The sequence below is a fragment of the Hyperolius riggenbachi genome, chromosome 3, assembly GCF_040937935.1.
Source record: "Hyperolius riggenbachi isolate aHypRig1 chromosome 3, aHypRig1.pri, whole genome shotgun sequence".
NCBI lineage: Eukaryota > Metazoa > Chordata > Amphibia > Anura > Hyperoliidae > Hyperolius > Hyperolius riggenbachi.
Window position 1 is genome coordinate 118,355,438 of NC_090648.1, and position 23,930 is coordinate 118,379,367.

At 42.3% G+C, this 23,930-nt stretch overlaps 1 protein-coding gene across 5 annotated transcripts in view; it reads left to right on the forward strand.

The window, feature by feature from the left end:
* The window catches only part of LRRTM4 (leucine rich repeat transmembrane neuronal 4), a 1,103,072-nt gene that overhangs the window by 679,183 nt on the left and 399,959 nt on the right, over nt 1–23,930 (forward strand). The window contains exon 4 of one of the 5 annotated variants that reach the window (XR_011030226.1): nt 21,552–21,697. The exons of the other annotated variants lie outside the window; for them this stretch is intronic. The gene's annotated coding sequence lies outside the window, so the exon portion shown is untranslated. The remainder of the gene's footprint in view (nt 1–21,551; nt 21,698–23,930) is intronic. 5 annotated transcript variants of the gene reach the window in all.

A 23,930-nucleotide genomic window follows, 5' to 3' on the forward strand; every position in this document is an offset into this window, starting at 1 on the left:
TTTCACTAACATATATTAACCTTACAATAAACACAGATCGAAGATAACATCATACAGTCTGTCCCCATGTGGAATAGAAGTGAATGGAGGATCTTCTAATGGGTAACTCTGTGTAGGTTGTAGGTTAATAGCAGAATGGACAAATTTAATGGGTTATTTATCAAAATAATTCCCATGAATGGAAGGGTTGTTTAACATAAAATGGCCAATTCATTAAACAGATACATATTAAATAGACTGTTCATCATGCTTGTTACAGAGTTTTAGCAGTAATAGTAAAGACTCTGTCTTTCCATAGTCATGTAAGTTAATTCGCCGAATGTCAGTCCCTGATGATCTCAATGTCATAGGGCAGCCATGTGTAGCACATTTAGACTTTCTCACTGAATTACTAACCTTTTAATAGCTCTTTGGATTTTTACTTTCATACGTCACTGTGTCTGTAAGAGGAAAGAAAAAAAACAACAACAAAAAATTCATATGGAAATAATATTCAAAAGTTATTAACTCCCTATAAATATGTTGGTTGTCTGTTGGTTGTCAAATCTTCCTATTTGAATGAGTCATTTAAAGGACCACTTCAGTGAAAAAAGTGAGCAGTTAAAAGCTGACAGAACTGACAGATTTTGGACTAGTACATCTCCTCATGTGGAAATCTCAGGGTTTTTTGTTTTCAAAAGCATTTCCTGAATGTGAGTTTCTCAGTCCAATTGCCAAAATAGTGTGCAAGTGATTCAGCAGGGTGGATGGTAGCTTAACATTTTTTTTACAGCTAAACTGCCATTCAGGAAAGGCTTGAGAAAACTAAGAAAACCTTGAGAGTCCCCCATGAGGAGATGGACTAGTGCAAAACCTGTCAGTTCTGTTAGATTTTAACGGCTTAATTTTTTTTTTTTTTGCTGGAGTGGTCCTTTAATGAGTAGTGCTTGAAGGGCAATAGTACCATCTTCTGTGACAATAGTGTCATTTTTCAAATGGAATTACAGTTTGTCATACCATACATAGACGACATGTCTCCCATATGCTTTTTTGTTTAATAGCTATTCTGCCTGCTTATGTCACAGAGTTATGTCATCTGTGTAAAAATCAAAATTTCTCCCAGTACAGTAAAGTTATTACTGGGAGCAGCCCTAATGCATGGTCATGTCACATCTAAATTTTGAGAGAGAGAGAGAGAAAGAGAGAGAGTAAAATGTGCCTGTAAGAAGAAAAACAGTCTTCTGCTCAGAATCACTGCAGCTGTCACTCAGAAGCTTCCTGATTTGTCTACTTAGGAAACAGACGCTTATTGCACCTCTCCATACATGTAGGAAATTCCGCTGAATGCAATATTGGTGGTTGCAAATTCTTGCAACCAGAAATTTGTGAGTGAATGTTCTACACATTTACTTAATTTCCTGGTGATTTTACATATTGTGCTATTGGCTCCTGTTTTTTTTATCTTTTGTGTTTTCGCGGTTTGTCTGGCTTATTTCTCTCCACATCAAAGCACCACAGCTTTTTATAAATCCTGTTGATTGATAATTTTTAGTAAATAAACTAGTTTTCCTATAACTAGTTAAAAACAAACAAACCAGCAGACCATCGTCCTTAGCTTGTCTTACACGATAGTCCGCTAAATCCCTTTTCCATAAGCGATGATATGAGGATCTACTGAGAGAAATGGCAGGTGACTTTGCTATGAACACGAGTCAAAGTGTCTAACCTATTTCCATTCCAGAGGCGTGCCTTTTGTTCGCTAACTGTGCTCCTTGGAAATGTTTTAATGATTTTTATTATGATGTGTGCACAGCAATGCTAAGAAAGCCAAAATATGTAATTATGAAACGCAGCAGGTTTTCCTGAAAGCTATTAAAGTCTATCAGAGACATTGGCGGGGTGGGGGAGCCAGAACGAGGCCGGTGTTTGACACATTTAGAGATTAGCAGGAAAACACAGGGGAAAAAATAATCTCCATTCTTTCTTTTGTAAAACAGACGGCACGAAAAAAAAATGGCATTGCTCAAACAATTTATACTTTATAGCATTGTTTAGCTGGGCTGTTTCCCAAATCAGTTTACTGCCAATAAATAAGTAGAGATGTGAAGACTTGCAGTGAGCAGTGCGAGGAGGAAAGAAGATTCTGGCAGGGATAAGGGAGGATGGAAGACCAAATCAGCTTGCAATGTATACATCCACCTTCACATTGTTCCCGGCCGCTCCAGGTTGTGTCAGGACATCTTGATTTTTGCGTCTATAGGCTATTATTATTATTATTATTATTATTTAGTATTTATATAGCGCCGACATATTACGCAGCGCTGTACAGTGTATATATATATATCTTGTCACTAACTGTCCCTCAAAGGAGCTCACAATCTAATCCCTACCATTGCCATATGTCTATATTATGTAGTGTAAGCACTGTAGTCTAGGGCCAATTTTTTTTTTTTTTTTTAGGGGGAGCCAATTAACTTATCCGTATGTTTTTGGAATGTGGGAGGAAACCGGAGTGCCCGGAGGAAACCCACGCAGACACGGAGAGAACATACAAACTCTTTGCAGATAGTGCCCTGGCTGGGATTCGAACCAGGGACCCAGCGCTGCAAGGCGAGAGAGCTAACCACTACGCCACCGTGCTGCTTAGGCTAAGGCTAATTTGGGGGGAACCATTTAACCATTTAGGCTGTTATATTCGGGTCATTTCTAAATCGGGTGGGGCTACTTCGGTGAACTTCTGGTACAGAATTCAACGGAGGAATCCAGTTAAATACTTATAGAACTTTGGATGGGGAAAGAGAGTGGCCCCGTGGACAATGAGCAGCATTTGGACATTCAAAAGTAGGTAGTCTACCCCACCATGGACTTCATTAAAATGCTCTCCCCAATTCAAGGGTAAAAATAAAGATAATACTAGGAATTATCTTATCTGTAGAACTAGTAATCCAGAGTGATAACTCAGTCACACTAAAAGTTTATCTCTGTCTCTGGACTTTCCTAGCACGTGTTTATTTACAAGGAAGTGCAAAGATGGCTGTTAAGTTTCTACACATCTAGTACAAACTAAGCTCTGTCAGAGAGACCATTAAGACAGAGATAACCCTTAAGTGTTTGGAGCAACTGTTATGTGTCATTTAGGAATTATAGTTCAGCAGAAGGCAGCCCTCTATCAAGCAGGCGCAGAAGGCTCTATAGCTGTGTCCAGCAATAGGACATGACTTAGTACATAAATGCTACTTGGCCCTTTCCAATCCTATGTCAGACAATGTGCAACATTGGGCTTTTCTAGAATAGTCCCAATGTCGCACTGTATGACAAAGGAAAAACAACTGCCGCTAGGGGGCACTGTTTCTAGCTAAAATTCCACATGGTGTCAGCCATTAGATCAAATTAGATCAAAGTTTCAGACTAAGTGCAACACTTTGACTGCCAGCACCACCTTTGATTACCTCAAGTACCATGCTGTGCCACATACACATTGCAGGTATTACGTTGGTACACTGCAATGGGGGGGGTGGAGCTACAGTGCACAAGCTGGCCTCACCACCCTCCCACTGATGCTGGATCTCCTCCTCGTCTAATGAGGGGAAGTAAAGATCCTCTAGCATCCCGCCCACAGCAGCATTTTTACAATCATCTACATCTCCCCAACGAACTGGAAAAAATAAAAGCTGAGGACATGGGTTATTGGAAAGGGTAACCATGCCAGAGATGGCTCTAGTAGAGGAAGGTTTGGTTGCTGTCCATCAGTGTTGTCTTATGCAAACATGCTAAGAAATGATAATCTGTAATGACCATCATAGTCGTAAAGTCCACTGTAAAGGCCAATCTGACACTTTTTTTGTTGAATGACAGCTTGTTCAATTTCGCTTGGCACAGATAAAAAAAATCAAGCCAGCGGTCTTCCAGGTCGTTATTATAATATGAAAATTCCATATAGATCTAGCTCAGCATTTTCTTCCAATAAATGGCATAATACCACTTTCTCCAAGGCCAGTGAAGCTGCAATAGCTTCCCTTATATCCCCCCCCCCCCCCCCCCGCTACCCCCGCCTCCTTCAATGTCATTTGCAAAATCTGAACTGCTTCATCTTCAGCCAGGAAGAACAGTGACAAGCTATGAAATTTTGCTGGGCGTCAGTGCAATTTAATAACAGCTGCTCCTCTGTTCAATTTATCCACCATAACTCAGTTTTCACCCTGTGTAAGACCAAGAAGAGCATTTCCGGGGGGGGGGGGATTTTATATATATATAGGCATGTGTGTCGTATTACTATATAGGGGGAGAGATTTCTCAGCCAGCGGTGGCACGCAGTGCAAGAATAATGTTGTATCAACCTTTCCCCAGCAATAAAACAATAGGGTGACACTTGCTAATGTCTTCTTTATAAGGGAACAGATGTTGTGTGATTAATAGAAACAAGCAGATAATGACGAGGAGTCATCATATGGAGCGCTCACATATATTACAGAGGAAATGACATTTATGAGTAAACCTCTGCTGTAAATCTTCAGTTGATAGGTCGAATTATGAAACTCCCACCACTTGGAGTAATGGCATTAGGAAGACATGAAATATGGAGCCGTTGCCAGCTGTGCTGATGCCTCTGTGGACATTAAAAAAGAAAGAGTGTTGACGTGACGGGCATTGTGCAAAATGATGTTTTTCAACACTCCTGCCCCAAATGTATTCCTAGTCCTGGGAAAGTAGTCAGTGGCAGGACTTACTTTCACCTGCAGAGATTCATTGATTAGCTGGTCAACTAGAGCACTTTTATAGTTCCTGTTTGGAAGACTCTTCATGAACTACTTCCTGTGGCACAGACCTCCAGAGTGGCAGGCTACAGTGTCCTCTCAAAGCTGTGTCTGTGCCCAGGTCTCTAACTGATTGAAGTTCACACAGACTCCATCAATCATAAATGTTTTATTGATATAAAAGTTGAAACATAATGCTGTATGGCAGCCCTTTATCGAGCCGCAAACATCTCTTGCAATCAGGTTAGCAGGATGGTGTGCTGAGCCTAGAGGAGGCTCAACTTATTTATCTGTGCCTCCCTGGCCACTTTTTTGCCCTTTTGCCCAGTAGATATACAGCAGTATGTATAGCACCTCTGTACACACACATTTTCAGTGGTTGGCCCCCTTGTGCAGCAGCTCCCTCTCATTTCATGTGTTGCTCTCTCCTCTATTAACCCCCTTGCCGTTACAATTCTGGCGGCAAGGGGGCAGCGCAGCACTTTTTTTTACATTTTTTTTTTTAAATCATGTAGCGAGCCGAGGGCTCGCTACATGATAGCCGCTGACAAGCGGCATCTCCCTATCCACTCTGATCACCTTCGGCGATCAGAGTAAGCAGGAAATCCCGTTCATGGCTTCCCCATGGCGACCGGGCGGGATGACGATGACGTCGGGACGTCAGAGGGAATCCCAATCCACCCCTCAGCGCTGCCTGGCACTGATCGGCCAGGCTGCGCAAGGGGTCTGGAGGGGGGGGGGGCGGCACGGCGGGTAGCGGCGAATCGGCGGCGAGTGGCGGCGAGCGGAAACTGCACGCAGCTAGCACTTTGCAGGAAAAAAAATTGTGAAAATCGGCCCAGCGGGGCCTGAGAAATCCTCCTACGCAGGTTACCCCGAGCTGAGCTCGGGATAACCGGCAAGGAGGTTAACAAAAACATCATGTTTAGCAGCCATTTCTATTTATAGCATGTGATTTGATGTCGAGCGAATCAAACTCAGTAGCTTATTACTTTGTTTGGCTCAGTTTCAGGTTGCAATCTATTGGCCAGAATTTTTGCCATTGAATGTTGCCATTTATGTAATTGCAGCCGTAAGGTGCTTGCATCCGGCAGTCGGACGGCTAAACTTCCCAACAAATGAGCAGCTCAGCTGTTCCTGGAAAAGAGGCCTAAGAAAGTTAGCTTCTCACTGGTTGTCACTAAAATAGATGTAAGTGTTGGAGAAGAAAAAAAGTCCATTTACTCTCCATGGTGCTGAAATGATTGTAGGAGTACTGTTAAATACACACCATCACAATGGAGCAAGATGCTGTGGGCTGCTATCTGTTCATCCCTCTTACTACATTGTCTGTTGCTTTTTATCCCCAGTACCTCTCTTTTCTCATTTTCATAGTTGTTTATGATGTTTTTTGCCATGTTCTATACATACTTCTTTTATGTCTGTTTTAATGCTTTTCATATGCCAAAGATGTTACTCTTATGCTAGTTTGAGCACTTTCTTCTCTAACTCCAGTGGCACTGCAATAGGTGGTGCAAAGGTTGTGACCACACCAGGGCCCTTAGCCAGAGGGGCCCTCCCTCAACTACAGGACCAGCTCTCTGTTGTTCCTGTGCTAGTTATCTCTTCTAAAGATACTTTGAATAGTTTCAATCATTAACCTACTGTTCCCAATACCCTTCTTTCACCTCTGATAGTGTGGTTGTCCTTGGCAGGTGTTTGGGGGGTAGGGTGGTGGGGATGTAAAACTTGCACTGGAGCTCATAGCTCCTTAGCTACACCATTGTCTAATTCCGTACTGTACTGAAAAATTGATGTTGACTTTTCACCACAGTTTGCAAAACATCTAATCATTGGATAAGGAATCGGCCATGCATGGGGCAAACGTTGACAACCATTGTCAAAGTGATGCAGCCAAGAATGTAGCTAAGGAAGATGGTTGTAGCAAGGATTGCGTCAGGACAAGGAATACTTGTACAAACAAAGTTTTATTGGAAAAAAAAAACTGTCATCCCCACATTTAATGCTATGTGGAGGCTTCTGGCCAGCCTTCTAGTGTCTTCTGAAGGAGTGCTACCACATCATTACAGTGGTCTGCCCATGCACAGTATGTTCTGGGAAGGACTTTACCCAGCCTCTCACCTCTGCTTGGCTGGAGGTCTGGCATGGCTGTAAAATGTATTGCTGAGGCTTATGAAACTAGCATGGGTGGTCGTGTGTGAGGGAAAATCAGGCCTTTCATTCAAAGAGTTGAAGTGAAAATAAGGTAATTACAGTGTTTATAAATTGTAAAATATTTCCTCACCCTGATTTAAATTCTAAAATTTATCACAGGTGGTGACATTTTTAGTACTGTCAGGTGCAGCTCTGTGGATTGTCTTTTTTCCTGAGATTTCCAAAGCCAGAGAAAATATTGTCCAGTCTCCCAGATTTTTCTTGGCTAGACTGTGGCATGACTGGTACGGCGGGGCTACAGACCAATATTCAGCTATAAGAAATTATTCTGATGCTGACACCAGATAAATTAAGATAAAACTTGGAGTCATGAATACTTTATTGCATGCTACTATATGACACTCATTACAGTACCTCTTTATCAGCTCTCATTGTTCCCTGAAGAAGGAAGGTTTAGTCATGGGGTGAGAGCTCTGTATCCAGGGTGGTGAGAGGGTTTTCTGTGCATCTAGTCCATGTTGTGGCTCATCTTTCATGTGGTGTTGAGCCCCTCCTATTCCATGTGCTGCCCCTTCTTCCATTTCTATCATCCATGTACAGCAGCCTCTCTCTTTCATGAACAGCTTCCTTGAGCATCAGGTTTCTTTCATACATTGCAACCCCTCTTTCATGTTATGTTCATGTCAGGTGCTCCCTTAGGCTGCAGCTGCCCAAGACTGGGGCCGTTGTGGCCTTTCTACAAATCCAGCCCTGCCCCTAAAGCTGAGGACCCCATTAGAAGACAGTACATGATAGATGTTGGTGGGATCCGTTCTTAGATTGAACGAAAGAGCAGAAGAAAATGGAGGGGGAAAAATGTGGTGTTGCTGGAATTCAATGAACTTTTACGTCACAATAAATTTACTATGGAACTTGTTTAAATCAAATAATGAAAAGTCCAAACATTCCTCTAATGGGTACAAACTGTCAATGTTTAGAAATGTAAACATTCTGAAAACAGATAAATCTGACAGAAAACAGCAGGCAAACAGGTTTTGCAAAGAACGCATTTCCTCATAATAATATATGTTTACTGGAAGCAGGATGAGTTTTCCAGGCCTCGGTAATGCTTCGTTTTCTCAGTAATGCTTGCAGTGGGATGTTGGGATTTAGAAGAATACAGATTGGTAGGATTCACATAAAAAGACTGGAGAAAGCAATATCAGAGCCATAGGATGCAGCAGGCACCTGGGTTGTAACTCCTCTGAGCCAGCCTACTGTGATGTGACTGGTATCGCTGCTCTTGGGGAAGCATTGACTGTAGTGGTCCTGTGTTGTAATAAAGTTACATAGATATCTATCAATGCTGTATTCTAAAAGGAGAGAAGAGTGGAGAATTGTAAAGCAGGTTTCACATTCTTTTGCTTGTGCTTCTGGTATGGACACCTACATTTTGTTGAAGTGCACAGTAGGTGAATGGAACACGTCCTCTCCACTTGCTTTGCATGTTGCTCTGACAGCATTTCAAAATAGAGTGTGAGTTGTCACGATTAGTTTCGGCCCTGTGATTTAGTAAGCAGAGTATGAAATAGGAAAAAAAGACCCTGGAGCCCTGACCGAAAAAAATGGCTCCACCATACACACCTATTATAAAAGCTGCGATTTTTGGCAAATGACAGAAATTTGGGTGCATGGCGGCTGTTATTGGGCGCCTCACAGGACTGAAATTTAAATTCTTTGCTGCCTGTAAGTCATGGTTTTTATATTGGCCGCAATATGCGGCAAGGAGGGTAAATTTTGGTGTTTGGAGGCTCCTGAATAGCAGCAGGCGAAGTGTCTGCTATGCAATGCCACAATTTGCATTTCTGCAAGCCCCCGCCGTCAGAGATGCTATCGGGTGCTGAAACTTACTTTGTCTGCCACTAATCAGATGCCTCTGAGCGCCAAAATTCACCTTCCTTGCTGCATATCACAGATTTGCAGCAGGGGGGTTATTGTTTAGGGGGTAGGGTTAGGCACCACCTGGTAAGGTGGGGCTAGGGTTAGGCACCAGGAAGGCGGTCTTAGATTTAGGCATCACCAGGGGGAATGTTAGCGTTAGGCACCCCCAGGGAGGATCTAAGGGTTAGGCATCACCAGGGGGGAGTTTAGGATTAGGCATCACCAGAGGGATCTAAGGATTAGGACCACTTCCCCTTGCAGAGGACTGGCAGAACTAACGGGACCTGATACCGGAGCTGCAGGCAGCAGAGGACGGTGGCATGGGAGTGATCTGTGTGGATGGGGCTGAAGAAAGCCCCAGGTAGCCCCAGGTATGTATAAAACTTTTTAAAGTGGTCTCTGGTACACTTTAACTTCATAAGCCTAACAAATAAAGCTAAACACTGCATACTCAATCCTTTAGCACCAGTCCCGCCTATCGGCACATAACCCTAGTCAATAACTCAAAATTAATACTCAACTTCTGTAATCCACTTCAGCTTTATCATTACTGGATTTAGTTGCAGTGTTCGCGACACCTGTTGCTAACTGTATTAATTACTGAATGTCCCTGTATTGTGATACATTTGGGTGCCTGGCACTTGCTGGAACTGTGTACCGAATTCCTACTCCCTCAGCCTTCCTCACCAATCCTTGCAAGCTTTTAATAAGGAGAGGCAGGCTAGGTCTCCACTAGCTAAAAAAAAAAGTACAGTTTATGCATTGGAAAAACGGACATGTTCACAGATCCTTTGTTATTTATATGATCCGTGCACGCTTGACTGCCTGCAATGGATCCATTTGATCCATTGCGGTAAGCGGAACACATATTTGAAAACTGCACGCTAATTCCCGGATAGCCGACAACGTAAATGCCAACATAACCAATGCAAGCCTATGAGAATGGACAGTGTCACTAGGCTGGTCACTGTGTACGATCCTACTCTACTCACCTGTCTTCTTCAATCATTTTGGGTGCTGCTGCCACCACCATCAATTGTCTCCAGAGCATGGGACAAACATCAGTATATAGATCACAGTTCTGGCAGAAGCAGGGAGGATTCTCATTGGTCCACCACTCAGTGAGCCAATGAGAATCCTCTGTTGCTAAGGAGGATTTCCATTGGTCTTTTGCAATCCAGCGCAAGCATGATGCTTCTGCTGGGACAATCTACATATATACTGGTGCTTGTCAGTGCAGTGGAGCCAATCGATGGTGGCAGCAGTGGCAGTCTGGCAGAGGACTCAAACGGTAGCAGGGATGGTGGACCATATACACAATGGTGAGTAGTGGGAATATGTTGATGGACATGCGACAGGGCACAGCGTATGCGCTCAGAATACGTTGTGAACTTACCCTTCTGCAACTGGTATAGTGGGAACCTAACCACAGAGCGTTCTGACATTCTTATAGGTCTACGGTGACCATGTGATATATGCTCGATCTCGGTCCAAGGGAGTGCATACTTTCACTTTCATGTCTGTGAACTTCCTAAAAGATCCCTTTACCAGTTCACAGTCTGGTCTCTTCAGAACGGTATTTGAATCTGCAGATTAGCTCAAACCCCCTCCCCCCTTTTTTTTTCTTTAAATGAATACGTAAGACTCACCGCAGGTGAAGTCTGGCATTAGTGTTATAGACGACAGACTTGACAGTTACAGCAGGTGTTAAAACGTTGCTCTGCTGCCGAATTTAGCTCCGACTTATATATCAATATCACGTTGTGGTTTTTCTTTCCTGCGTGTGAAATTAGGTGACTTTCCAATCAACATAAATAAACAGAGTCATGCGAAGAAAATCTTCAATGGCTGCATTTTCCCACAACTGTCATATGGCTGCTCAGTTAAAAGAAGATGCTTCTTGACTGCGGATGTTTACAAAAGGTGCGATCAGGTGCAAAAGCAGCATGGTACATTAATAATGAATCACAGCAGATCAAACAAAGACTCTGGGAGTTTAAAGGATATAATGTTTAAAGAATCGGTTTAAACGCATGAAAAGTTTGCTTGCTGCTCAGTGTTCGCTTCACGCAAAGTGTGCTTGTTTTATTTCTCAATCAGGGACTGACTCATTTCATCTCCGAGCCGCGGTCTTACACGTGTTGATGACATCCGTTCATTGTCTGGCCTCTTTTCTGCATGGAATCGCTCATTCCAGCCCAAGCATCTCATTTCCATTCCCCTCTTAGAACAGTGGCTGTTACTGCTGTAAAAATATGCGCCAATTATAAAAGCGGGAAAAAAAATCTGCTCACTATGGAAACCTGTATTTATAGCTGTGTAAAAAAGAACATAAACACATGCACTCAGCTGAGAAACAGCCACATCCAGGATACCAATTCCCAGCCTCGGAAACCCATTACGGATATTAACCTCTTGTCCACGCAACATGGCCGCTTAATAGACAACATGGTGGTGCCTACTAAGAGACTCATGGTTGCGGCGAAGGGCAAATGTCCGCAGGCTTTGTAAATTATAAGGGATATTATGGCATGTGTTGACAACAGGAAAATAAGTTAATGTGAAAAAGCTTGGATGTTCTATGGATTTTCTCAGCCGGGTATTAGAAAGTATGGGGGTGTTGAGAGATGATGAGCCATTTCTTAATGCATATATTTCATGGAAGTCACGTTAACGTGAAATACACATAATGTGAGAGGCCGGTACATGTAAATTCGCTACATACTTTGTTGACAGATGTGTTTATTGATGTTGTACCAGGATCTGGTGTTAAAGCGGAATATAACCCTGCATTTCAACTTTGCTCTAAAACATTATTTACAGCATATTATATGCAAAAAGCATTTTTTTTTTACTAGACCAGCATTGGAAGGGTTAAACACAGAGGTTTTAAGTTCCGTGCAGACATTCAGATGGTTACATTCTATTTAGTTAGTGTGTAACTGTTTATCAATAGATACATCTCTTTGGCTGTCCTCCAAGCTCCTTCTCAGTGAGAGAGATGAGTCATAATAAACACATATTTGTAAACAAAAAGTATCTAACTCAAGTTCGGATTCGGTTGCAGAAATCTCTAGGGACTTTAAAGCCCTGTGTAACCCTTCCAATGCTGGTCTAGTAAAAAAAAAATGCTGGTTGCATATAATATACTGTAAATAATGTTTTAGAGCAAAGTTGAAATGCAGGGTTATATTCCGCTTTAAGCACGCGTGAACTGAATGGAGATGTTTCAGGGGATTTTCTGTGTGCCTCTGCAACACAAATGGCCACAATTCTCTATCATGGAAACGCTCTGTTCTGAGACACAACCGTGAATATTTGTAGGGGGAAAAGAGCGCCTATAAGAAGTGGGATAGGGTAGGAGTTGGCATCCTCATCAGCTTTCACACTGCCAGCCTGTTCGCGCGCTTGTGTGTGTGAGGCTATCCATCAGTGTCGTAACTAGACTTAATAGGGCCCCCTGCAAGGATGATAGCATGGAGCCCCCTCGGTCCCCGAACCCCATGAGGGTCCTGTGATTGGGAGACGGAGAACGGCAGCAGAAAGTGTTCTCCTGTAAAGTAGCATCTGGAAGCAAGAACAAATTACAGACTCTTCTACTACTACCTACTTTGCATGGAGGGCGGAGGTGGCGGGGATGGTTTTTGTGAGCAAATAGGACTTTTTTTGCTAATTGGCAGAACTTGCGGTTAGGGAGAGGGAGGAGGAGGGGCCCCCAAAGCCTCTGGGCCCCTTTGTGATGGCAGGGGTCGCAGGGGTGATTGCTATGCCCATGTTAGAGAATGAAGATGGCAGCCTCCATATCCTTCTATCTTCAGGTTCCCTTTAAAGACCTTACTTTGTGTTTTTTTTTTTTTTGCCCAATGCAAATTGGCATCTCAGAAACCAGCAGCTTTGTTCATCTGTAGAGGGGAGTACTAGATATTAATGACCACGAATCATGAGGCCCCCCAGCAAACTTTTGATGGGGCCCCTTTAATGTTCACAGCCCTTCATTTGCCTGGGGGTCCATCTTACAAGGGTCATAAAACGTGTGGCCATGAGGATCTTCACACCCATAATGTGTAGCCACAAAAACACCTGATCTGGAGTGACGGAGGGAGGTAAGGTTAGTATTTTGGGGCACCTTCACACCATTGGATCCTCCTCCAGTTGCAGGCGCTGTTTCCCTGTAGTTACGCCCCTGTTAATAAATCAAAATTGCCAGTGCCTGAAGAAGAATGCCCATACTAGTCATTGGTAATCCAGCTGCTTCCTTTTTCCTGTGCAAGGAGGAGCACATGTAGAACTTTGATACAATATACTCTATTAATAAGGTTATCCAGTCCAACATTTATCCTTTTACAAACAGCCTGCTAGCTATGCGGCCCACGTACACCTGTTTATAAAAAAGGGGACATTACGTTTCAGTGCGGCTGTAAATTTTAGCACCACTCTCATCTGGCGGCCTCTAAAATACTGGAAGCCCCTGAAAATCCCAACACCTGCTGTTCTCATCGTGTCACCGTATCCCACATGCCGTTTCAGCCGCCCGGCGCTAGTTCAGCTTTTTACTTTCCCATTTCTGCCGAGAAAATTCTGCTAATTACAACAGCTGGAGAACCAGCTACATATTAATTGCATGATTACAGGGAGCCCGGCTATACATACATATATACTTAGCTGGTTAATGTTTCTGTAACAATAAGAGGGTCATCACTTAGCCTGCATAAATATATATTTGTATTTGCAGATGAGCCTATTACCGACAAAAAAAGCGCTCTGGTTGCTTTATAGACAGATGCTTATCATGTAATCAATTAACTGTTTATAATTAATTCACTCAGTGTATGAATGTCATTTAATGGCCCGGGTAACAAGCCGGCTTTCTCTATCATATTCATAGATGGTGCCAATTAATACTGCCAATTCAATCCAGCTCACAAACACAACAAAGAGACATATTGTTTTCGGGCGTCGGAGGCTCCGGGTGAAATTGCCACGTTCGCTGCAAGTTGGCATAAAGTTTGCGAAACGCAGCAAACTCCAACTTCGAGAGAGCTCATTCCCAGGCAGTTCTGGAATTAATAAGCTGCCCTCCTGCTGTACTCTTTTTAGCTGATGCCACACGGATTCTAACTACAGCCTGACTTAAAGGAGAACTATGCCAGGGAAAAAGGGGACAAGTTTAATTACCTATAAAATGTGCAATTCTCTTGTCATTCTGTTGAATGCGCTTTGTCGGAGGCATTCTGTGTCTATGGGGCTTCTCGGTGAAATAAGACAGCTGTGGAACTTGATTATTAAGAAACAGTATGGTGTCTTGACAATGCACATTTTAAGTAAATTGTGTAAGTTCCGCATTAATAGAACACTCAAGTTTCCAAAGCTGGGTAACTGTCTGAACTCCGAGACATCAAAAAAAATGGAGAGTTAAATGATACTTGCCATTGGCTAAATGAATGGATTACAAATCGCAAGGTTTCCAGATGGTTCAGGAGTGACTCAGAAAGAGAGTTTAAAGCTTTCATTTATATTCTATTTTGCTATTCAATATAATGTCTAAGAGAACAATTTCTTCATTAATTAGCATGGCACAATTCTCTACCACTTGTAATCTTTTTTTTGTTTTGTTTTGTTTGTTCTTTAAGAAAAGTAGTGTATTAAAACTATCGGTAAGTTCTTGGATTTCTGTTGTTACTTTTTTTGTTGTTATTTTGTTTTTAGTTTTGGATAGTTTCGTAGGCATACAGATCCTTTATTGAGCTTGTATTGCTGTCCTGTATATGACCATTCATGAGAATGTCCATTTCCTGTGCAAACAGGGAGAGGGGTAATTTCTCTAAGAGGGAAGAAAGGCTGCAACCAATACAACATTTTTCTATAAAATGATTAGGTTTTAGAATTTGTGACTAGTTTGTATTGCCGTGCCTCACTTCCTGTCTCACATAGGTGACAGAAAATAAGAGAAAACCTCAGTGGGGGCACATGCAACAGTACAAACCCTTTACATTATCTCTGTTGATGTCGTCGTCGTCCTTATCATCATCATCATCATCTCAGTGGACCTCTGTAGCATACCAAAGCTTCACCTTTTTCCGACCGTGTCACGCCGATGGGCGTGGCCGCGGCGGCAGCCCCAGGACCGCCTAACGCCGATTGGCGTAAGGTCCTGTGGCTGTAATTTGCATGAGATTGCGCGCACGCTGTGCGCGCATCTCATGCTCGGAGGGCGGAGCTCCGCCCCCTCTTCAGTTTCCGAGCGGTAATTTGCATGAGATTGCGCGCACGCTGTGCGCGCATCTCATGCTCGGAGGGCGGAGCTCCGCCCCCTCTTCAGTTTCCGAGCGGCTATTGCCGCTCGGGAGACTGTTAGACGGTGATCACGCTGTCTATTTACACTGTGCAGCGCTGCTGGGGGACAAGAGAGCGATTGGCTCTCATAGGCAGAAGCCTATGACAGCCGATCGCCGTAATTGGCTGGCTGTGGGGAGGGAGGGAGGGAAGGGTTTTAAAGAAACAGGGATTTTTATTAAAAAAAAACAACAATAATATTTATTATAAAAAAAAAAAACATGGGGGAGCGATCAGACCCCACCAACAGAGAGCTCTGTTGGTGGGGAGAAAAGGGGGGGGGGGGGGGGGAATCACTTGTGTGCAGTGTTGTGCGGCCCTGCAGCTTGGCTTTAAAGCTGCAGTGGCCAATTTTACTAAAAATGGCCTGGTCACTAGGGGGGTTTAGCTCTGCAGTCCTCAAGAGGTTAATACACTTTTGTAGCATACCAGTTCTCAGTAAAACAGTAAGTTCATGACAGATTAGTCCTCAAGGGGTAGTATATTTTCCCACTCCTCATATTCTAGTATCCTGAGCACACCTGCATAGTGCTTAAAAGGATCATTATCGAGAAATTGTAAAATTTAAAATGCATACATATAAAATGTACATTTCCCCCAAAGTAGTATGCACTAATTACTTTCTACTTAAGTTTCTGTCACATACGGTAGGCAGTAAAACGCTTACAGATTTTGGACTAGTCAATCTCCTTATGGGAGATTCTCATTATTACCTTTATTCTTTACAGAAGCAATTCCTGGAGAGGATCTGTATAATGGTGTTGGCCAGTTTCCCTACTTTGTCCGTAGTTTGCACACTATTTTGGGAATTAGATTAAACAATTGTAAGTGTTTTTATAAATAAAAAAGTACCTGAGAATCTCCCATGAGGAGATGAACTAGTCCAAAACCTTTCAGATCTGTCAGATTTTCACTACCTACAGCAGGTGAAAGTGATATAGCAAAAATATATATATATATATTTATAGTGCATTTTACTTTGGGAGAAATCTACATTTCATATGTATATATTTTAAATGTAATAATTTTTCATAATAGTTCTCCTTTGAAGGGACCCGAGCAGAGCCACAGGGTATGCATTTAAGCATACCCACGTATAACTAGTAATGCGGATACACTGACCCTGCAGTGTTTTAAATTCTCTGCCTCCCGGCTCGCCCGTTCTAAGTTACATTACAGCGGCGACTCTGCCAAAAGTTGCGCTGTGAACTTGGAACAGGAAGCCTGTGGGTCCTCTCTGTGCATGCACAGGCTTCCTGGCTTCTTCCTCCTTCCTCTTCCTGTTCCCCTCCCCTCTGCCGTGTTTCATATGTGCGCATGTATGCTTAAAGGACAACTATCAAAGTTAACTAAAAATTCTAAATGCCACATATATTTGCAGTAATTATTACCAGCAAATAGCAATACAAAGGCTTTTTTCATCTTTCCATGTTTTGTATGAAGAAAATGACATTTACAGAGAACAGTTTTCACTGTGGGCATTACTATGGAGCACTGTGCCCAGCACATCCAGCTGTCATGATCGCTGCTGCAGCAGGTATTGCTGGAAGTAGTAGTGCTGCAGCTCAGGTAGTTCTGATCTCTTTCCATGCAAGCTGCATAGCTTTGTCTGCCTTTCCCTGCTGTCAGCTTGTGACTGATTATCATTCACCTGTGTGGGAATCTGCATGTCTGCTCCCATTGGATGACCTCAGTATAAAGATCTGCTTCCTGCAGGACTCCTCGGGTTTTCATAGCTTCAGTTTAAGCCTGTCTTGCTGTCGCTTCAGCCCCCGATCGTGTTTCTTGTTCTAAAGATACTTTGCTGGTTTTGCATCATATATTGGTTCATTGCCCATATATATGCATACCAGCACGTTTATTATTTTCCTTGTATTCGTGTTACATTGATACATCAGTGACGCTGATATATACGTACACGAACTGTTTATATCCTGTGTTCAGCTAGTCAGTTCTAGCACGTTGATCACCCGTGCTGAGCTAGTTATCCTGTTCCTGGTCCTGTTTGTGGATTGCGTTCATCTCTGCGAGGAGATAACGAATCCTTCTGAATCCTGTCCTGTTACCGTTTGTGGATTGCGTTCATCTCTGCGAAGAGATAGCGAATCCTTCTGAGTCCTGTTCCCTGTATCGTTACAGTCCTAAGTCAGTGTTCCTGCTTATGTCATATATCGGTTCATTGCCGATATATACATATGTTAGTCAGACGTTACAAATAGTTTCATTGATAGTTGTAATTGTAATACGCTATGAAATCATACTTATTGTATATTTATCTGTGTTATGTTCATCTATCTTAATCCTGCTATTTCCTGACTATCCTGTCCTGTCTTTGTGAGGCACGCCATCGCCGCTACGCATTGGCTGCCTCATTCCAGTCTGTCCTGTTGTGGACGCTTGCTGTCACTAAATAGCGGCTAGCTAGCAAGCGTTCATTCTGTCTACCTGTCCTGATCTCCTCAGTTCTGGTTTATGCGCTCAGCGCTACTTTGCGCTGAGACGTTATAGCGAAAGCATTGTTTGTGGCTGTCGGATCTGCACCGGCTCTGTGCGCCACAATCTCCTTTTGGAGTCAGTCCTTCCCTCCACTATACTAGGGATAGCCTGTTTCCTTGTGCTAGTGTGTGTACCTCCTCCACGTCAGCTCATGCATTGCATGCTGACTGTGGAGAATACACCACCAAGCCTTACACCAGCATACAGAAACAATGTTCGCTGTCTGTAATACTGTGACTGGAATCTGTTCGGAATGATGAGAATGCTCTGTGTTCTTGTCTGTGTGTCTCTCTCTGCCTTGCAGTGTAAAGTAAACAGTTTACAAGCAGGTTACATGTCAGCTCTGCCTCCCAAACAAAACAGCTGGTAAACAAGGCTTTTTTTCTCACACAGGCTGTGCTGAGAGACCTCTGAAAAGCATTTTAGTGTTACTGGCTAAAGGCTTTATAGGTATGTGGGAATTACAGAAAAACAGTTTCTTTGATAATTGTTGTTTAACTGCATACCTCTGCTCTGCTCCGCGGCCCCTTTAAAGAGAACCCAAGCCAATTCCTTGGGGGGCAGATGGGACACAGAGGCATGTTCTCTGCCTCATGACTTGCCTTTGTGTCCCCACACCACGGCTCGCTGCCCCACCCCTCCCACCACGCTATAGTCCCCCAAATTTAGCGACAATATTTGTCGCTGTCTCAGAGGGTAAAGAGAGGAGAGGGATTTCCTGATCAAAACGCCCACTAGGGCATTGTTGCAGGCTTTCCAGAGCTGCAATTGGGCAGCTCTGTCTCCCTGGCCACGCCCCCTCCACTCTCCCGCCTCTCTCTCTCCTTCCAGCATGACGCTGAACCCAGAGGTCACGAAAATGAAAGTGGGCCAGTGTGGCCCACAGGAGTGGCGGAGAGTGGCGGTTTTGGCGGCTACCTGATCCGCTCAGCCTCCCGGATCAAGTAGCATATCTTTTTTTTATTTTATAAGCCCACCTCGGGCACTCTTTAACTCGTTATTTTAATCAGTTGATGTAATTCAAACAAAACAGCTACCGTAATCTGTTGTATTATGTTATGTCTGATTTGAGTAAATTAATGATGTGTAAGAAAAAAACGAACCACTTGTACACCTGTTGCTGAAAGTAATCTGCTACACCTGTTAGCTCTCTCCGCTGCTCCCCTCCGGATGAGGAGAAGCTGACAGCGCCCCCTCCCTGCGTTCTTCAGGTATAGCCAGGTGAAATTTGCTGCAAGCGCTATTATTCACCTAAATTAAAAGATTACTTCTCAGCAGAAGATCAATACATTCACATAACAGAAATGATTATGCAAATCACCGGGGTGCTTGTGAGCTTTCAGCCTGCAGCAATTATTGTAAAACTGGATTAAAAGGATATTTATAAATAGCAGCTTTCTTCCAGCCCACATCTTAAAACCTATAAATCAGTTCCTTGCTTCAGGGGCAGCAAATCTTTGATTGCACAGATTGTGAGCTAGCAGAGGTCACCCAGGAACTGTTACTGATAAATAAGTATGCACAGTGCACTCACTTTAACTGCCAAAAGAGGGAAAACAGAAAGATTGCGTGTTGGCGAGATTTACAGCGCCGAAGCTTACAGAGTGGATAGGAACACAAATAAATCACGCTTATAACCAGGACTCTGGCCTTTGCAGGCATCCAGGTCAAGGCACTAGGCTATAATGACTTAGGTGCGGAGATCTATGAGAAGTACATGGTATGGACCATTGATGTGCAAGATTTGTGGTTTTAATTGGAATATGAGCACACCTGAACTGATAAGGTGACAACTGTATCATTAGCTAAAATATTTGGTTTTCATGGTCTGGTTGCTCATCTGCTGTATTTTGTCTCCCTGACTTAACACAGAATGGAATAATGAAAAGGAATCTCAGCTGAGCGGACTATAGAGTTGATTCATTGCTAACCTGATTATTATTTTTTTTTCGTTCTTCCTTTTAAAAAAGCAATTCACAGTTGCTTCTATAATCTGCTTACAGGACTTTCTAAGTTCCTGCTGAATCACTGACTGAAAACCTTTCTGCAGATTGTAATAGTTGTATCTTTAATGCTTATGGATAGGGATGATCAATGGGATGCAAATATTCTGAGTATATGCAGAATTATGTATTTTTTATGCAAATATATGCAGTTTGAAAATGGACCAATCAGTTTAAATCTGCATGGGATTTGATTGGTCCATTTTCAAGATGCATATATTTACAAAAAAATTACATAATCCTGCATGAACTAGGAAATATTTGCACTTTATTGATCATCCCTGCTTACGGATACCAGACAACTGCCATTTAGAAAAATAAAAGAAATAAAATGGCAGCTCCCATATTCATCTTACTTTAAGTTTTGTTGAATTCCTTTCCTTTGAAAGAGTAATCCATAAAAACTTAGCTGGCTGCTGCTTTTGGGCTCTTGTAGGACAGTCAATACTGAAGCTGTACAGTTTCAAGTCTGGAGCACTAGGTCCAAATTGCTAGGTGACCATCCTGAGGAGTGAGGACCTCCCAGGTGGATTGGACAAAGCACTAAAGATCTGTCTGAATTCTTCTGCTAAAGTAACTTACACCTTACAGACTGAATGGCAACTGATTATGAAAACTTTCTCGGTGAATATTTACGATGTAATTGTTCCCAGCTCACAAGAGAAGTCCACATGCTGAGAAAAATATAGCACCAGCCTACTCAGCAGCCTCTAGTCAGCTTTACTATCACAAATCGGTTCAAACGGAAGATGTCTGATAGGTTGTTCCTTGGTGATCACCACACCTATGCTGACTCAGTGAGCCGTATTCATTCACTAAAGATTAGAAAAGTTGCCATGCAAAGGGTGCTCATGGGAATTGTACTGGTAATAATGTTGACTACCTAGGTAGTTGGAGCGCTGTTACAGTAATGCTTACAACACTTATGTTCCCCGGGTATCTTGGGTTGCACTAATTGCACAACATGCGCTACGAATTCGGTTTAAGTATCGGTAAAATTGTTCTGTGCTCCCTGCACATGTCAATTAAAATAGGCTAGATTCTACATAAGATAGATAACATAGATACCTGTGCCTTCCTGCTTGCAGTTTGAAGAGTGGGATGATGCAATCCAAGCAGCAGCTTCTTACACAGAGCCTGTGTTATCAATATTTTATGATGAGTGTTTAGCTTATTTCACACTCTGCATTACATGTCATTTTGGGATTTGTGCCTAAAGATGGGCTTCATGAATGTTAATAACAGGCACAGAGGTCTATGAGAAAGTCTAACCTGTAAAGATAGATTTTCAGCCCTGTAAACAAAAATAAGAATATCCTATTATGTCCTATTATGACTATTATTATCATTGTATATGCTAGGATGTAAGTCAACTTCGTGTATAAGTCCACCAAATGTTTAACCCTCTTAAGCTGAAACTTCTATGTCAGAGCTGGATGCTATTTTCCATTTTGACCTTGAAACCATTTATCTGCTACATGTATCACTTTTCAGTCAGAAAAGTAAGATCTTAAAAGAAAGGTTATATAAACTAGATTCTTCCGGCAAAGCAATGTAGAATGCAGGAGAAAGAAATATTGATCAGCCTCATAGTAATGGCTCTCTTGACTAATACACACCAAGAATAACAAACAAGTTTATTCACAACTTCCTTTTAGAAACACAGGATGTAAAATGACCTTTGTTACTGGAACACACTGTCACCCTGTGGTTATAGCTGGTAGTGTATAGATTTACACAATAGACTGTTGTGGCTTGTATTTTTCTAATGACTTAGAGATAATAGCCGTTGTGGGTCTGCAGTGCATCTTTAGTAAACATGGTATCCAACAGTAATGAAAAAGATGGGAGAAGAGCCATCGGGTTTATTATATGGAGAAAGACTAATGAACACCATGTATGTACTTCCTAGCCCTCTGCTGCATGATCGGGGGAAAAGGTCACCAGCAACCCTTGTAGCTGCACCGGACGACACCTTGACCTGTTAGTAACAACAGAGAGCAAGTAATGGGAATCAATGTGCTTGTACTACCAAACTGTGACCATTAAATGAACCAGGTAATGTCATGTCATGGATCCATATATGTAAGGCATCTAAAAAAGGTCTTAATTGGTTTTCAACATATGGAATGAGCTGTTGTCTTGTAAATGGTGGAAAACAGGGAAAACTGTTAAAACTAACTACAAATTAACAATTTGACATAAAGAGGAGCTGTAGTGCAAATAACATAATGAATCCAATGCTTATTTATTATTATTATTATTATTATTTTTTTTTTTTACAATATTCATGTTTAAACTTCTAGTAGTCCCTCCTATTACAAAAAATAGTAAGATTGTACAATCAAGATCATTAGTGGGCTGGGCACCTTTAGATAGATTCTAACCACTCCCCTTCCTGACACCTAGTCCTAACTTGCCTTCAAAATGACACCTAACCTTAACCAATCACCGCAATGATGCCGTACTCAAATTGTTTTCCTCTAAAATCAACCCTAAATAAGTCTTCTTTTGGAAGCCTGATCATAACCACTCCCTTTAATACCTCATCCGAATGAATCCCCCTGAACAATGTTTAACCCTAACCTCCTAACTTGAACAAATAATACTAATGTCCTACTTCCCTACGCAATAATTATATCTTTAAAGCGGGATTGTCAGACATAAATTCAAATTCAACTTACCCACTGCTCTGTTTATTATGTAGTCTGCATCCTGACCCTGCATTGCAAGAATTCCAATATAATCATGAATGTTTCTGCTGTATTAAATCTTATCTTAGTTAGCCTGGCTCTATTTTGGTACATTGCCGGGGAGAGGGAAGCTTGTTATCTCCCCTCCCCCATTCCTGATCCTCACTAATTGGCTGAGGGCAGCTCAGTGTGACACGAGGCTGAGAAGGGAAATACACCTCACCCCTCTGCAGAGGCTGCTGAAATACAATCTATGCTGTGCTCACGTCTGTTTACAAAGCAAGCTAAATATGACAGTGCAGTTTCTACAGATCTCAGTGGGGAGGAGGTCTGGCAATGAATACACTATGTCAGGCAGAATAAAAAAAAGAGTAAGGGAGGAAATTACATCAAGACTGGCTTTAGTCAGAAGCAGTAAAGATGGAAATGGCTGGTATAGTTTCCTCGCTATTTACATACCGGTATGTAAAATATACTTCAATCAAAACATGGAAGTACAATACATCTGTTATATAAGTTGAACATGTATCTGCTTATATATGTGTTTTGTTTTCCTGGGATAGTATGGCTGTCCCTGCTGCTTTAATAATGCCTAACCCTAACTTCCTGACGCTTTCCATTTACCTTCTTATTTGTCTCGCCCAATCCACCATCAGGCGCTGGCAGTACATTTTCTACAGTTGAGCGTTGGCACCCAACGGGATCCATTTGTTTCCTGTTCCTCTTGCATCCATTATCTCTGTATAAAACAATTCTGTTAGCATCATTGTATGCATAATAAATTATATATATATAGCTTGCCCTGGTTCCTCTTCAAACACTTCCACAATTCTCTTTACTAAATCTAGTTCTATATGCTTCTTTCTATAACACAGTCAAGATTCCCCAGATAAATGAACATTGAAAGCTGTCAGTCTGTTTCCCAAAGAACAACGTGCGTGTTTTCTCTGCGGAATCAGAGAATTCATTTACATTATAATTATGTGTAACATCCTAGTGGCTATACCAGCAGCTTGTGGTTTGAGAGTCCATGTAATTATTATTGTACAATATCCTTTGGAGGAACCCATCTCCCGAGACGCTGTGTACAAGTACAGCTTGTACCACCAACAGCACTTGTGTTCCACCAACAGTTTTCCGAATCTATAAGGACAACGGTACATGTGTTAAGACTGTGCTGAAAAAGGATCAATCATGTGCACAAAAACGGCCTTATAAAAATAAGATGAGTGCTAAAATATGCAGCGAAGAAATGTCTGAGATAATGTCACTAGCTTCATAATAGTCCTGATTATGCCATTTAAATACCAATTAGAAGTAGTAAGCGCTCTTTTGGGAGATTTAGTTACTAGTATTGAGTGAATCCATTTAAGTGAACTGTGGAGATTGGATATTCATTCCGAATGGCCAAACTAATATGCTCATTGCTCAAGGAACTAGTACAGAATGTTTTGGAAGTGTCACCAACTTTAAAGAATTTCTCTCTACCCCTGCTGTGTGTACTGATGCATGGGCCTAACAGACCTCTTGCCAGTTCAAAGAATGCCCTGTCATTCCTCAAGAAGTAGAAACCCATGTCCTGTCTCACAATATATGCC